The sequence below is a fragment of the Protopterus annectens genome, chromosome 1.part2 (genome assembly GCF_019279795.1).
Source record: "Protopterus annectens isolate FY-2018-M chromosome 1.part2, PAN1.0, whole genome shotgun sequence".
NCBI lineage: Eukaryota > Metazoa > Chordata > Ceratodontiformes > Protopteridae > Protopterus > Protopterus annectens.
This window is the reverse complement of record NC_056727.1, coordinates 291611753-291629950: the sequence shown is the minus strand read 5'-3', so window position 1 is coordinate 291629950 and position 18198 is coordinate 291611753.

Here is an 18198-nt window from a genome sequence, read left to right as displayed (position 1 = left end):
AGTTTCTTCATAAAAGGTTTGGAAAATATTATCTTCTGAGACAGGCAGTGATGTTGTGAGCTTTCAAAAAGAATAGGTAGGGGTTAGATGTCAAGAAATCCATGTAATGTATGCAGTTGAACATGGCCTTTTGGCCACATTCAGTACCACAAAGTGGGGGACATGGCTGTGGAGATGGCTTCCTGGAAGCAGTTACTGGGAGATAGCACATGGCTAATTAGCATATACTCACCTCTCAAATTCCTCATTAGAATTCAGTATAGCTGCTGAATGTAGGTCTGGCCAAAAAGCTGTGTTCAACAACATATGGTATATGGATCTGGGCAGGGGCATGCAGTAGATATTGGCACCAAAAACAGTACAGATATTGGGGGGAGATACACTAGACCACTGTGGATTACACATACATGGAAGTGCCATACTGGCACCAATGGCAATATGGGGAACATGGGTGAGAGGAACCACTAGACCACCGGAATTATTCTTAAAGTTCAGTACCAGCACCAACAGCAGTACCAGGAATGTAAAAAAAATCCTCTCTAGATAAACTCACGGTACTGCAGCTTAATGCTAGCAGTCTAAACAGGAAACTGCACTTCCGGGAAGCACTCCTCACCTTGGAAGATCCTGACATCTGTGCAGTCACCGAGATATGGTGCAAAACCATGGATAGCACTCCAACTGTACAGGGCTACAATGCTTTCCATACATTCAGACCACAAAGTGAGAAATAACCAAAAGAGGAGGTGTATCCATCTTCATTAAGGATAAGTACACGTCAAGCTATTCCATGTCCAATTAATCATAAGCAAAATCCCCTACCACATCATTGCTAGCTATAGGTCCCCCACTATGAACCAGGAAAAGCATACAGCATGCCTGGACTTACTGGAGTCACTTACCATACAGCCTGACACCTTACTCATGGGTGATTTTAATTATCCTACCATCAACTGGGAAACATACACAACCACAAACATGCTGACTCAGAGGTTCTTGGACTTTGGAGATACAAATGTGCTGAAACAGCTAGTCAGCGTGCTCATGAGGGTCACAAGTGTTCGGGACATAGTACTCACTAACATGGGAGAGCATTGCATGCCCCCTCCCTTGTGTGATGTCCTCCCTGGCAAGACTGGACCATAAAGCAGTTTCTTTTCATGTAATTATAAGGCCAGATACCCCATTCAAGCTAAAAAATGGTTAAGATTTTTCCCAAGACAAATTACCTCCTACTAAACGATGATATAAGAAGCTGCATAGCCTCCTTGAACAGAAATAACACAAACTCCTATGCAGAGGTGTACACCAATTCCCTGTATAACCACTTAAGCAGTTGTACAGAATCAGCTGTACCTGACCAGATTAAAACCAGGTCTTACCAAAAAACAAGTCACCCTGGTGGACCCCAATATAAACAGGTTATACAACAAAAGATTGAAACTATGTCCAAAAACAAGAGGGAACTGGCTTACAGACTTATAAATCCCTCTCTAGCCTAAACTAACAAATTAGAGAGCTTGTCAAGTCCTCCAAAGCTAATTATGAATCAAAAATAGCTTACCTAGCTAAGGATAATCACAAGACATTCTATAACTACATCTGAAAACTAAAAGAGAATACCCAGCTATGCACTGAACTGGTTGTGGATGGCACCACTCATACTCAGCTGAAGGTAATAGTCACCCTGCCAGCTGACAGATTTGGAGCACATTTTACCCCCCGTTCTCATTAGTCATCCCTCAAAATATATCTTACATCATTCCTCAGTCTGTCTCAGGCAGCAAGTAATCTCTGTGCTCTCCAAGGCCAAAAACATGGTATCAGTGGGACCGGCCAACATCCCAGGTTGCCTCTTAAACAACGTAAAACCTGACCGAGAAGACCACTTGGATTCTTGTTTAACCACAGCTTGTGGACTGGCTATATTCTGGCAGAATGGAGGACAGCAACAATAATCCCTTGGCACAAAGGGGGACCACCAACCGACCCTGGGAATTATAGACCCATAAGCTTGACTAGCCGCATCTGCAAAGGCCTTGGAAAGAATCATTATATACCTTATCAACAAGGACATAGGTAATCTCCAAACTCTGGATCCAACCCAGTTTAGATCATTAAGGGTAGATTGCATCTGTTAAACCTGGTTGACTTCTTTGAGAAAGTCACCAAGGCCCTGGACAAAGGAAATACAGTTCTTACTGTCTACCTTGACCTAGCCAAGGCATTTGACACAATCCCCTGCTCAGATGTTATAGAAAAATTCTTCCAGTTGGGAAATATCCCCCTATGTCACCAGATGGGTAGCCAGTTGTCTCACCAACAGGACACATACTGTCAAATTGGGTGACTTCACTTCTAGCAAAAGACTAGTCACCAGTGGTGTACCACAGGGTTCTGTGCTGGGCCTTTTACTGATCAGAATATGTTTCTTATAAGTCTAGGCAAATGTGGATGGCATGTGGCTGACCAGATTCACTGATGATTGCAAACTGGGAACTGTGACACCCATGCCTTGGCCCAGCAATCAAGGAGCCTCAATCCTCACCACTAACACCAGAGAGGGCATCTCATGTATGAGGAAAGGATAAGAAATACACACAGTAAAGTGCAATTTCCCTTAAGAGCACACAGAGATCACAGTCAGCCCAGGGCTGGTCGCTCCCTTGCTCTCCAGATCCTCAATAAGACTCCCCACTGGTACAGCTATAGGGTCCAGATCTCAGCCTAGTGGGCAAGCTAAGACCTCCAGCACCCTTTCTGTCCAACCAGTGCTTCGTGTCCCTGCCCAAGTAGCTGACATACACACACACACTTTGAGATAAGTTTATACAACCACACAGACAATCCTGGGGACGGCTGGCACAGGTTCTCCAGCTGTGTCCCTTTTACCCAGACTATATGGTAGAAATCACTGCCACCACCCAGCTAATATCTATCAGCTACTCAAAGGCCCTTAAAAGGGTGTCCAATTATTACTGTGCAATATTATTAACCAATTGGTTGTATGACTAAACAGTCAAGGCTTATTAGAGGGACTTGATACAGGATCCCTAATACATCCAATGTACTCTTAGAGCTTTACTTATCTCTATACAAAACAGCCACAGTTGAAAGGGTTTAAAATATGTAATAATAAATAATAAAAACATAACACAATACTTCCTACTACACAGTGCTAGTCGAGAGTTCAGAGATCACACAGAAATACTTAAAATAATTCAGTAGTACAGTTCTGGCATCACAACAAAGTCTAATCTTTCTAGTTCCTAGCTATTTCTAAAAGAAAACATAAGTCTAAGATAACTTACATATGAGCAAGACAGTGCTGTGAGTTGGATGGTCAAGACAAACATGTTTAATAATTTCTGGTTCTCTCTGTTTAAATTGAAATTTCAGTTCTGATAAACATTACATCATTCTTCACAACTTCCTGAGGTTCCCAGGCCAACAGAAACTGTATCTACATTATTTTACACCTAGGCAGAAACCAGAGCAATAAAAATACATTTGCATGTTTAAATCTAGCAATCTAACTCTTGGATAAAACAATAGAAAGAATGTGCTAGCCCAGACGGAATGACTCCTAATCTTTAACTTTAAAGGACAAACATGAAGTAATTCTAACTTCAAAGGACAGACATAAAATGCTTGTCTTAGCTTTTTTTACAGCAGAGGGCAATGCTGTTACATTTTTTTGAAACTCAACATTTCACAGCATATTCTTTTATTTAAGAAAACAAGCCTGTATTTCAACATTCATATTTACAAATGACAGGATTATGTACCAAATTCTACTTGACTAGGCTGGCAGCCTTCATCCATCTCTACCAGTCTTCACAGGAACAATCACTGAGTCCCCCAGTAATGCTAATATACTGCAGAAATGGTTAACACAGATAAATGATTGGCTCCAAAGCCATGGATTAAAGCTAGATGCAAATAAATGCATTATTGTTCCCTTTGGGAAATCAAACATTCCTGCTGGTTACTATATAGACAGCACCCTCCCTCCTAAGTGTAGACCCAGTGGTACATGATCTGGTCACTCAGGTTGATAGCAATCTGAACTCCAACCATCACGCATCCACAGTGGTAAGGAAATCCGTCTATGTGACGCATCTTATAAGTAAAGGCACCTATATCTAAGAATGTTATAATTCCATTATACTCAGCCCTCATCAGACCAATAATTGAGTACAATGTTCCTTTTTGCATGTATCTCACCAGACACCTGTAACAAATGGAGAGACTAGAGAGGTTACTCAGCAAGAACATTCAGGGTGCACAAAATAAGTCCTGCATGGAAAAACTGAAAGCCCTGGAACTGTATTCAGCCTCCTAGAGGTTGCTAAGGAGTAACCTGTGTCTGGCTTACAGGGCAGTCTCTGACCCAGAGAACTTCACTCACCTAACTACTGACAGTTAGGGCAATTTGGGATAAGTAGGGCTCTCTTGGGCCATTAGCCTAGTAACCTCCTATGAACCTATGAATGAAGGGGTGGAAGGAAACCTGATTAAGTCCACTGTACCTGGTTGAAAGTGCTAAATTAGTTTATTAAAGTGAGGTGCATCAGCTTTTGGTTCTCCTGTCCTTTTGTTATGTCAGCAACCTCAAAGGCAATACACAACAATGTGCCAAACTAATTGTAAATGGAACCACCTATATTGAGCCAGAAGATACAAATATACTCGCCAACAAATTTAGCCCCAATTTTATCCCCCTCCTAAAGATATCCCTCAGGAAATACCCTCAACCATGACAACCCCTATTATTATTAGAGGGCTGGTCCTCAGCTCTCCAAGGCCAAGGACACTACATATATGGACCATGATAATATCCTAGCATGAAAAGTGACCTGTCAGGAGGACTAGAATCACTATTTAACTGCAGAAGCAAATGGAGGACTGCAACTGTCATTCATCTACAAAAGGGTAGGCCATCTATGGACCCAGGTACCTATCTCACATGCAAAGCCATGGAAAGAATTACCATGGAAATTATGAACACTGGTAAAGATAATCTTCAGTCACTGGATCGAATCCAGTTTGGTTTTATCAAAGACATGTCATGCCTACTGAGCTTGGTGGATTTCTATGATAATGCCATCAAATCAATGGACAAGGGCAAAATGTTGCATACTTTCTATCTTGATTGGGCCAAAGTATTTGACACAATACACCACTCAGATATTGAAAACAAGCTGATGAAATTAGGTATATGTCAACAGTTAGATAGCCAGCTGGCATACAGATAGGACCCAAGAAGTTAGAATAGTGGAGTCTACCTCCACAAGGAGGCCAGTCATTAGTAGAGTCCCTCATTTCTAAGTGCTGGGGCCACTCCTTTTCAACATCTACTTCTCTGAAGTCAAGGCCAACATCAAGGGCCTCTGAATGACCAAGTCTGCAGAAAATTGAAATCTAGACACAGTTATAGAATTCCCTAAAGGCACAAATGCCCTCTAAAAAGGCCTGACACAGACTAATTACTGTTTCCAGAGACATTGTTTAAAACACAATGCCTAGAAATGCATAATAGTATCATTTGGGAAGATGACTACCCCTGGAAACTACCACATTGATAATAGACTTCTAAAATTAGATCCAGTGGGCAGGAATTTAGGAATGCATTTAGACAGTAAACTGTTTTTGACCATATGTCAACAATAGTAAGGAAATGTTGCAGAACTTATAAGCAAGGGTATGACATCTAGGTCCAGGAATATCATTGTTCCACTAACTTGGCCCTCATCAGACCAGATATTTGTTATGTACCTGACCATATACAACCACTGGAGCATCCATAAAATTCCTCACAGAAAAAATACAGGGACTAAACAGCATATCCTATGTGAACCTCCTCAAATCTCTGTCCCTGTCTTCAGTCTCCTACAGACTGTTGAGAGGCGATCTATTCCTAGACTAAAAATAATTCTCTCATGCCACCCTAATGAACCTATTGCACATCTGCAAAACAATTACCTGATCTAGGAATTTAAAACTTTTCTGAAACATAAATAGGACATGTTGGAGGAACAGGTATATGTCTGATACTTCCCCTTCTCTGGAAAATACTTCCCATCCATGTGAAGCACAGTTCTTTCATAACCTAATTCAAACATAACCTGGACCAGTAGAAGGGGAGCTGGAAATTTACACTTGGTCTGGCACTTACATCTCTAGTAGACAGAGGCAGCCTGTAAATGATTAACCAGATGCATTTGTAAGTATGACTAAGCTTAAAAAGGCCCATATGGTGCATTAGCCTAGTAATCACCTATAGGTTCATAGGTTCATATGTAGGTACTAGGCTATCGGCCCAAGGGCCTATGTAAGCCTAGCAAACAAGGTTCCCTGGCTTACGCCACCCAAGAAAGTTATTTACCTGTGCCACTGTCAAGCAGAGACACAGAAGTGATCCCCGGGGTGTATTTCCTATTTCCCATCCACTCATCAAGATTTTTCTTGAAGAGTGCTAATGAAGAACTTTGCATAACATAGATGGGTAGCCTGTTCCAGAGTATGGGAAGTCTCTGGGACAGGAATCTATCCCTCCAGCATGTCCTGTTTATTGTGGTGTCAAGGTTTAGGTCCCTAGAGCGTGTAGCTCAGAGGGATTGGGATTTCTTTAGGTGTAGCATGTCCAACAGCTCTGGGTTTGACATAGCTTTATATGTTAGGCAGAGATCACCTCGGAATAGGCGATATGCAACTGAGTAAAGCTGAAGTTTTTTGAGGCAGTCAGTGTAGGGCATTTGTTTGAGACCAGTAATCCTCTTTGTGAGGTATTTCTGGGGCCTTTTCAGCTGCTGCAGATGTCTTATGAGGTACATTCCAAAAGGGGAGTTGTACTCTATAATGGGTCTGATGAGTGTCGAGTAGAGGGGAACAATGACCTCTTTTTTCCTGGATGAGAACCCTTTTATGATGAGGTGTGCCACATAGAAGGACTTCCTGACTACTGTGGCAATGTGACTATCAAAGGTGAGACTACTGTACACCTGAGTCCCAATGTCTCTTAGCACACATTCGGTGTTAAGTAGATTGCTGCCCATGTGGTAGTTCATGGGTACAGAGTTTTTACCAAAGGGGATGACACTGCACTTTTTGGCATTGAGCTTGAGGCCATGACTCTGACACCAGGCATTTGTCTCAGCAAGGCCCATTTGGAGACTTGACTATGGCTCCTCTATGGCTCCTAGTTTGCAGTCATCTGCAAACTTCATTAGCCAGTAATTTTCTGTGTTAGCGTGTACTTCAGAGAAGTAGATATCAAACAGGAGAGGTCCCAGGACGGAACCCTGTGGTACTCCACTTGTCACTGCTTTGAGGTCAGATTTGGAGTCTGCAACTTTTACAGTGTGGGTTCTGTCAGTAAGCCAGTTGGCAACCCATCTTGTGATGTAGAGATTTGTACCTAGTTTAGTGAGTTTAACTATAATTCCAGAATGGGGGATGGTGTCCTCAGCCTTGGCGAGGTCAAGATAGGCTGCGTGAACCACCTTACCCTCATCTACAGCTTTGGTGACTGCCTCAGAGAAGTCAATCAGTTTCAGTAGGCATGATCTGCTTTTCACAAACCCGAACTGGGTGGGATCCAGAGTTTGGAGGTTACCAATGTCTTTATTTATGAGTTCCATGGCCTTGCACACCAGGCTTGTCAGGCTAATAGGTTGATAGTTCCCGGGATCAGTAGTGGCTCCCCCTTTGTGGAGAGGGATAACTGTTGCTGTGCACCATTCAGTGGGCACAAAGCCTGATGCAAGGCTATTATTGAACATGATGCTTAAGTGGAGAGCCAGTTCGTTCTGCAGTTCATGTAAAACGCAGCCTGGGATGTTATCCGGTCCCATGGATGCTGTGTTTTTGGCTTTAGATAGTGCAGCCTTTACCTATGTAGTTGTGATTACAGGGACTCTGCTTTCTTCCTGTATAGATATGGGCCCTTTAGGGGGTGGGGGGGTAAAGCTAGCACTGAACCTATCTGCCAGGATGTTAGCAATATCAGTGGGTTCTGTAATTTTCATGCCATTGTGCTGTAACTCAGAGCAGATCTGGGCATTGCCATCGAGATTCTTGACATAGCTATAGAATGCTTTGTGGTTGTTCTTAGAATTAGTGGCGATTTTGTTTTCATAGCTAGCTTTGGAGGATCTTCTAAGGGATCTCAGCTTCTTACTGAGGCTGACCAGGGAGCTCCTCCACTCATGGGATTTTACTCTCTTTTGCAACAGTTTTTTTCCTTCTGTTGTACTGTTTGTTTATAGCGGGGGACCACCAAATTGGCTTCCTTTTTTGGAGGATAGCATCTTGGTTCTGTTTGGGATAGCACAGTCCATGCACTCGTGTAAGTGTTTATAGAGTGCATTTGTGTAGGATTCAGCAGTTGTAACTGTATTGTTCATCTGCATGGGTGTCATGAAGTTGACCACTTCTGTCTTAAGAAGCATGAAGTTGGCTTTGGAGAAATTTTTTAACCGTGGTTTGCTTAATGGGGGGTGGGGGTGGGATGTGGATATCAAGGGTGATTAGCTTATGGCCGGATCGGACCAACGAGGAGTTGACTTCAGGTGTGGAACACCAGTCACTCATGTTGGTAATGACTAGGTCTAGGATATTGTTGCCCCTGGTAGGGGTGTGGATAAGTTGATCCAGGACATTGGAGTTTATGAATTCCAGAAAGCGTTGAGTTAAGGAGTTGGTACATGAGTAGTTTTCCCAATTAATGGTGGGGTAGATGAAGTCTAATATTTTCCAGTACATCAAGAAAAGAGGAGTGGAAATCCTGGGCATGGTGGGGGATCTGTAGCAAGCTACAATTTGGATTGCAGTTTTGCCCAGAGTTAGTTGCACTTGGATAACCTCGGATCCATTATGCTGAGCAACGAGCCTGGAGGTGTGGATATCCTTAATGAATATGGACACACCTCCGCCTTCGGTGTTTCGGTCCAGGTTACATGGCTGAAAAGTGTGGTATGAGTTATAGCCTGGTAGTGCAGGGATGCTCTCTGAAGCCTTGAACCAGGTCTCAGTCACTGCACAGATATCGATGTTCTCCATTTTAAGGAGTGCCTCGAGTGAGTGCATTTTGAGATTTAGACTTCTAGCATTGAGTAGCATTACCCTCAGTTTTTGCTTGCCTGTTCCTGTTATGGTGGTGAATTTGTTATTTGAACCTTGCCTAAAAAAGGCACTATAGGGGCAGCAAGAGCCTTAGCCAGTATCCGGAATCCCAGGGGCAAAAGGTGCAGGCTATCTGTGGCAAAGCATCGTGGTCTGTCGACCATGTCATCCCAAGCAGACAGGTACTGGATCCCCTTAGAGTGACGCCAGAAGCTTAGCCTATTGCTGAAGTCAATCATTTTGTCCTTGTATTGCGGATGAGGGAGTCTTTGGGATACAAGTCTATCCCACCAAGTTCTATTAATTTCACCGACCAGGTTGAGGCCTTGCATGTGAGCTGCGCGAGTGGAGTTTGACTTATGGATATGCAGAAACTCCATCAATGCTGGCTCTGAGACAGTCTTGTATGCCAGACACAGGTCACCTCTGAGTATCCCTTATGAGATTGAGTAGAGGGACAGGGCCTGAAACCTATCTGTATAGGATAGGTGTTGAAGACCCTGGATTTTCCTGGTCAAGAACCTCTGTGGTCTCTCCAGCTGCTGCATGTGCTTGGCAAGGTACATGCCGAAGGGGGCATTGTGCTTGATAATAGGTCTGATAAGGGAGGAGTACAGGGATGTTATGATCTCCTTTTTCCTGCATGAAATACCCTTACCTATGAGGTGGGCCATGTAGAAAGCCTTCCTTACAACAGAGGCAACATGGTGGTCAAAAGCCAAATTGCTATCATCTTGGGTGCCCAAGTCCCTCAGGACTGATTGCGTGCTTATTATGCTGTTATTAATGTGATAATTAGTGGGGCTGCCATTTTCCCCAAAGGGGATAATAATGCATTTCTTTGCATTCAGTTTGAGGCCATGCTTCTGGCACCAGTCATTAGTTGGGTAAGGCCCTCTTGGAGGATGTTCACATCACTAGGAGAATTTAAGACAGCACCCAGCTTGCAATCAGCTGCAAACTTGGTCAGCCACAGACCACTGGTTTTGGCTTGCACCTCAGAAAATTATATTCCAAACAGTAGAGGCCCCAAGACTGATCCTTGGGTTACACCACTCGTTATGGGGCTAGTACTAGAGGTGGATTCCCCTATTTTGACTGAGTGGGTTCTATCAGTGAGCCATTTAGCTACCCATCTGGTAACATACGGTTGATGCCTAGCTGTAAGAGTTTATCTTGTATGCCCTAGTAGGGAATAGTGTTGAAGGTTTTGGCTAGGTCAAGTAGGTGGTGTGCAATGTCTTCCCCTCATCCATGGCTTTGGTGACTGATTCAAAGACCGTGACCAAGTCTAACAGGCATGATGTCCCTCTGGCAAAACCAAACTGTGTGGGGGTCAAGCGTTTGGAGGTTGACAATGTCTTTTTTATAAGGTTCATGATAATGCATTCCATGGCCTTGCAGATCAGGCTAGTTAGGCTGATGGGCCTATAACTGTCTGGGTCGATCAACGCTCTACCGTTGTGTAGAGGGATGACAATGGCTGTCCTCCATTCAGCTGGGACAAAGCCAATACTCAGGCTTTGATTGAATAGGGTGCCTAATAGTGCTGAGAGCTCTTGCCTGAGTGCATGTAAGACACAGTCAGGGATGTTGTCAGGTCCCACAAATACTGTATTTTTTGCCTTTGAGAGAGCATTAAAGACCTGCTCCCTGGTGATGAGGGAAGGGAGTCAGGTGCTGGGGATGTCCTGGTTTACTGATGGAGGGACAGGAGGTGAAGTTTTCACTGAACGTCTCTGGCAGCAGGGCATGTGTGTATGTGGTGGTCTTGACCTTCATTTCAGAGCTTTGAGATTGCAGACGTATGTGAAGAAGGCCTTGTGATTGTTCTTAGTGTATGTGGTCAATTTGTACTCAAAGTTAACCTTAGAGGATTTCACCAGTGACCTTATTTGCTTGTTCAGACAAGGGAGAGATTGCTTTCAGCTTGGCACCTGCTCCTTCTTGGTCCTGGAAAGCATTTTTTTTCCTTTTATTACAGAGTTTGTTTACTGCTGCTGTCCACCAGACAGCTTAACTCTTCATTGAGGAAGATAATTTGGTTATGTCAGGTATTGCTGAGTCCATGCAGCTATTTAGGTGTCCATATAGATTTTTGGTATAGGCTTGGACATTAGTGCTAGTTCCAACTGAAGGGACAAGGGCTGTGAAGCTGCTTATACCTGCTTTCAGGAGGTTGTATTCAGCTTTGGAAAAGTTTTATTGTTTGATCCTGGCAGGGGGGGGGTTCCAGGGAGATGGTGACTTTGAAAGTGATCGTTTATGGTTAGATCTTACCAAGGAGTATGACACTGTAGGGGTGCTACAGTGGCAACTCATGTGGGTTAGTACCAGGTCGAGGATATTTTCACATCTTGTGGCAGTGTTGATCAGCTGATCCAATGCATTGGCATTGATGAAGTCGAGGAATTTCTAAACATTCATGTCTGGGCTAGAATAGGTTTTCCACTCTATGGTTGAGTACTTAAACTCAACCAGGATCACAGTAGTGGGTTGAATCTTGATGGATTCATAGGTTCATAGATTCATAGGTAGGTACTAAGCTATTGGCCCTAAGGCCTATATAAGCCTAGCCAAAAGGTACCCTGGCTTTCGCCACCCAAGAAAATAATTTTCCTGTGCCACTGTCGAGCAGAGCCACAGAAGTGATCCCTGAGGTGAATTTCCTATCTCCCATCCAATCATCAAGATTTTTCTTGAAGAGTGTTAATGAGGAGCTTTGTTTGATATAGATAGATAGTTTGTTCCAGAGTATGGGAAGTCTCTGGGACAGGAATCTATCCCTCCAGTATGTTTTGTTTATTGTGATGACAAGGCTTAGGTCCCCAGAGCATGTAGCTCGGAGGGATTGGGATTTCTTTAAGTGGAGCATGTCCAAAAGCTCTGGGTTTGACATAGCTTTGTATGTTAGGCAGAAATCGCCTCTGAGTAGGTGATATGCGACGGAGTAAAGCTGCAGTTTTTTGAGACGGTCTGCATAGGGCATCTGTTTGAGGCCTGTAATCCTCTTTGTGAGGTATTTCTGTGGCCTTTCCAGTTGTTGTAGATGTCTTGTGAGGTACATACCAAAAGGGTGTTGCACTCTACAATGGGTCTAATGAGTGACGAGTAGAGGGGAACAATGACCTCTTTTTTCCTGGGTGAGAAACCTTTTGTAATGAAGTGTGCCACACAGAAGGATTGCCTGACTACTGTGACAATGTGATTATCAAAGGAGAGACTACTGTCCACCTGTGTCCCAAGGTCTCTTATCACACTTTCGGTGCTAAGTAGACTACCGCCTATGTGGTAGTTCATGATTACAGAGTTTTTACCAAAAGGGATGACAATGCACTTTTTGGCATTGAGCTTGAGGCCATGGCTTTGACACCAGGCATCTGTCTCAGCGAGGCCCTTTTGTGGGATGTCCACATCATTTGGAGTTTTGATTATCGCTCCTAGTTTGCAGTATTCTGTGAACTTTGTTAGCCAAAGACCTTCTGTGTTAGCCTGTACTTCAGAGACATAGATACCAAACAGGAGATGACCCAGGACTGAACCCTGTGGTACTCCACTTGTCACTTGTCTGAAGTCAGATTTGGAGTCTGCTACTTTCACAGTGTGGGTTCTGTCAGTGAGCCAGTTGGCAACCCATCTTGTGACATAGGAATTTATACCTAGTTTAATGAGTTTATGTATAATTCCAGAGTGGGGGATGGTGTCAAAAGCCTTGGTGCGATCTAGATAGGTTGTGTGAAGCACCTTACCCTCATCTATGGCTTTGGTGACTACTTTAAAGAAGTCTATCAGGTTTAGTAGACATGATCTGCATTTTACAAACCTGAACTGGGTGGGGTCCAGAGTTTGGAAATTACCAATGTCATTGTTTATAAGTTCCATGATGATACGTTCCATAGCCTTGCAGACCAGGCTCGTCAGGCTAATGGGGCGGTAGTTTCCGGGGTCTGTGGTGGCTCCCCCTTTGTGGATTGGGATAACCATCACTCTGCACCATTCAGTGCGCACATAGCCTGAGGTGAGGCTATGACTGAACATGGTACTTAGGTGAGGTGTCAATTTGTTCTGTAGTTCATGTAGAACGCAGCCTGGGATGTTGTCAGGTCCCATGTATGCTGTGTTCTTGGCTTTGGCGAGTGTGTTTTTGCCTGTGTAGCCATGATTACAGGAACTTTGCATTCTTCCAGTATAGAGATGGGCCCTTTAGGGGATGAGAGGGGGTTAAAGGTAGCACTGAACCTATCTGCCAGGATGTTGGCAATATCAGTTGGTTCTGTATATTTAGTGCCATTGTGCTGTAACTCAGAGCAGATCTGAGTGTTGCCATTGAGATTATTGACATAACTATAGAATGCTTTGTGGTTGTCTTTAGAGTCAGTGGCGATTCTGTTTTCGTAACTAGCTTTGGAGGATTTTATGAGGGATCTCAGCTTCTTATTGAGGCTGACCAGGGAGTTCCTCCAATCAAGGGATTTTACTCTTTTTTGCAACAGTTTCTTTCTTCTGTTATAGAGTTTGTTTATGGCAGGGGACCACCAGATTGGCTTCCTTTTTTTAGAGGATAGCATCTTGGTTCTATTAGGGATTGCACGATCCATGCACTTGTGTAAGTGCTTATAAAGTGCATTTGTGTAGGATTCAGCAGTCATACCTCTATTGTCCGTCAGCAAGGATGTTGTGAAGTTTGCCACTTCTGTTTTAAGAAGTGTGAAGTTGGCTCTGGAGAAATTTTTTACGGTGGTTTCCCTAATGGGGGGGTGGGGGAGGGATGTGGATGTCTAGGGTGATTTGCTTGTGGTTGGATCTGACCAATGAGGAATTGACCTCTGGTGTGGAACATCGGTTGCCCATGTTGGTAATGACCAGGTCTAGGATATTGCTGCCCCTGTTGGGGGTGTGGATAAGTTGACCCAAGGAATTGGAATTTATGAATTCCAGAAAACGTTGAGCACAAGAGTTGGTACATGAGTAGTTTTCCCAGTTAATGGTGGGGTAGTTGAAATCGCCCACCATTAGGATGTTGGGTTGTACCCTAATATTCTCCAGTGTATCAATAAATGAGGAGTGGGAATCCTGGGGCATGGTGGGGAATCAGTATTAAGCTACAATATGGATTGCAGTCTTGATAGGTGGAGTGGGTGTCTTGAGGTCCAGATGGGTGGAGTGGGTGTCCTGAGTCATGGTTGAGGGTCTGTAGCTACCTATGATTTGAATAGGTGTTTTGTCAACAGTTAACTGCACCTGGAGTGTCTCCTGTGTGTCACACTGTTTGCCCAGCCTGGAGGTGTGTATGTTTTTAATAAATATTGAAACTCCACCTCCTTTGGCTATGTAGCCCTATGTTTGGAGTCGGAAAGTATGGCAGGATGAGTAACCTGGTAAGGCTGGGGTGCTCTCTGCAACTTTGAACCAAGTTTCAATGACTGCACAAATATCAGCATCTTCTAGGGTGAGGAATGCATGTAATGAGTGCAGTTTCATGTTAATACTCCTAGTGTTTAGCAGCATGGTCTTTAAATTTCATTTAGAAGAATTTTTCACATTGGCAATTTTGTCCTCATGACTTTGCCTAAAAAGGCACTATGGGGGAGGCAAGACCCTTTGACAGAAGCCTGAAGTCCAGGGGAGACAGATTAAGGCCATCTCTGGCAAAGCATTGTGTTCTGTCAATCATGTCCTCCCAGGCTGTCAGGTACTGGAGCCCCTTGAAATGACACCAGAAACTAACCCAGTTGTTAAAGTCAATCATTTTCTGCCTGTACTGAGGCATCATTCTGGGTGACGATAGGATGCTGCTTAAGGCTAGAGGTATACATGCCTGGGCCACATATTCAGCAAACGCAATCATGTCTTTCTTCATATAGTCCAAAGAGGTACATCTCAAGTCATTCACACTAACATGGACTGTGACAAAGTCATAACACTACCTGTTGCTGAGGGACTTGAGTGCATGCATGATATGGCAGATTTTAGCACCTGATAAGCAACTTACCGTGACTTTCACCATGTCTAGCCTGGTGAGGGGCACATCTGTGTGTCTCCCAATAGAGTCTCTTATGACTAGTATGTTAGGTTTGTGGCTGGGCCTTAGAGTCTGTGAGTGTTTCACAGGCGTGTGTACTATGTGTGGTGTTTGGTGCTGTGAGTTGTGATGTGCATGTGTGTTTTTGCCTCAGAGGTTTCTTTTGTTTAGGTATGTTTTTGTTGAGAACCTCTACATATATGGGATTGTGTTGTACATGTGTGGGTGGTGTTAGAGGTGTGGTGTTTGTGCTGTTTGAGCAGACAACCTTCTCAGTGTCAGATGTACCGGCTTGTGATTGAGACTGGAAAGATTCTAGGTTCTTAAAGTAATTGCATCTCTCACATATTGTGTTCCTAGGTGGTAATAGTACAGAGTTGTCTGTGTATATGATGCAGTTGCCACACTGTCTCAGGATGCCCATCTCAACCAGACTAGCAGGAGAAACCATAGGAAATTGTTTATTTATGGTTGTCAGAATCTGTGGAAGAGAGGTCTGGGAAAGTAGAGTGGGTACTGTCTGAGGACAGTACCTACAGATGTGAGTAGAGCTGTATAAAATCAATACAGTAGCTGCAAGGGAGGGGATCACATACACAGGAGAGCTGGTAAGGGAAAAATGCAGCTGAGATATCTCGCAATGGGTTAAAACAGTGCAGCGGTGATGCGAAACGCACAAACTCAGGGTTTAAATACCACAGAAATAAAAGTAAAATAGAAACACTGCAACTGACCAATCAACCCTTGTCCTTGAGTTCTTAGCTAAACACACTATGCCAGACCAGTTCCAACCAGTTAATTTGCTCCCACTAAGTGCAGGTAGGCCCCTGCCAACACAAGATGGCATAGCAGGAAACACAGTCAGCACAGGAATCTCACAAACAGATCTGGATGCAGCAAAACCTGTAACCAGACAATGCTAAATATATTTAAATGCTGTTTAGGTCGATTTAACACAGGAGAATAGATGCACACTTAAATATAACAACAGAACAGTTCTCACTCACGTAATTAAACAGTTTAACACACACTCAGTTAATTAAACAGTTTAACAGTAAAACAGTGAAAAAAAATACAGTGCAGATGTAAATCATATTAATAAAACAGCAGAGTTAATCAAATACAAGTGCAGTATAAAGTCATAATAAAATGAAAAAATAGCACTTAGTTTTGTAGATTCTCTCAGCAGCTTTGAAATCAGCACAGGGTATATGCAGAATGTTCATCCCCTTGTAGCTCGACTAAAACAAACAAATACAACTAAAAGAAAGTAAAATAGAAACACTGGAATTGACCAATCAACTTGTCTCTGAGCTCTTAGCTAAGCACCCTATGCCAGATCAGTTCCAGCCAGTTCACTTACTCCCACTAAGTGGAGATAGGCCCCAGCCAACACAAGATGAAAGCAGGAAACGCAGGAAACACAGAAATCACACAAACAGATCTGGGTACAGCAAAACCTGTAGCCAGACTATGCTAAAGATATTTAAACTCTGTTTAGGTTGATTTAACACAGGAGAACAGATACACACTTAAATATAACAGCAGAACAGTTCGCACTCAATTAAACAGTTTAACAGTAAAAAGTGAAAAAATACAGTGAAGATGTAATGCAAGTTAATAAAACAGGTCCATTAATCAAATACAAATGCAGTATGTCACAATAAATTGAAAAATGGCACTTAGTTATGTAAATTCTTTCAGCAGCTTTGAAATCATCACAGGGTAAATGCAGAATGCTCATCACCTTGTAGTTCAACTAAAACAAGCAAGTACCACAAAACGAAATTTATGCAGTACTGCATATAGTTGAAAGTTTATTGGTTCATGGTTCACAGACAAAGATGTCTGATGCTGTTTTCTGTGTTCCTTTAAATGTGCAAATTAAACATAAATAGCAGTTCTAGTTATACCAGATGATTATATGTCATCCCTTGACTAGGGATTGTTTTCTTCCTGTTCGTTCATCATTATCAAGACATATACCATATGACCCCTGCCCCCAAGCAAAGCCATTGGTTATAGTACATTCAGATTGGTTGTAGGCCCTGCACAAACCACAATATTGACATGAGTGGTGACATTTTACACATGCTTGTGTATTTGTTGTCCAGCTAAGAAATTGCCTTTTTGTATTTTGTCCTAGTTGTTTTCCTGTACCCTAGCTCTGTTAATTAACTCCTCCTTCCTCCCCCATTTTCTTCAGTTGTGCGTTAGACTCTATTGCAGCCACATGTCTATTGCTGGAGTGTGTCAAAGCATCATTATTTTACCTATTTGGAGTGATTTCTTGTATTAAGATCTACACAGTATGGAAATTAAACTATTTAACGGTCTTCGCAGGTGTCATTTCGATTGAGTCACTGTCTGCTAACACTGTCTGTGGTGGTGAGTAAACTTCTCAATACATCTTGCTACAGATTAGAGCACCCCACTGAATATTCCAAAGTGCTCAGTACATTATTTTTATTTTAGTTTTAGTCCATGAGTCAGCAATATTGGATAACAATTTTTTCCTGTCAGTCTCATAATTCTGTTTTGCCTTCCATGTAAGCTTAGAGATGCATTTTGCTGTTACACTTGGGTCAGGGATTTGATCTTGGTCTGCAAGAAATGCTGTATCTTGCGTATCAGTCTCTGCTGAAAGTGTAGTGCTTTGCTGAGACATTGTGCTGGTAATAAAACAGTCAATGCTAAAGTCATTTCTGGGACAGAGAAAAGTATCAAAAATGTATCAATTCTGAGCTAGCTGGGTTTGCAGGACATTGGTTTGCAAGAAGCTAGGCAATGCAGAAAATGTCACTTTCAGTTTTACAATGCTGCAAGCATGGCTCAGGAAGAATAAAACAGTTTCTCTGAAGATATATGCAGTGGCCACAAAAAAAAAAAATGTTTTCATCTGCTTTTACTGTACTTGTGTTTCTACCTACTTTTTTTACTTTTGCATCATCTTAAAAGTTGTTGTTGTGTCTTTCGGCTTTTCCCGGTTAGGGGTCGCCACAGCGGAACTCCGGTCCGCAAATGATTGGCAGTTGATTTTTACGTGCTGA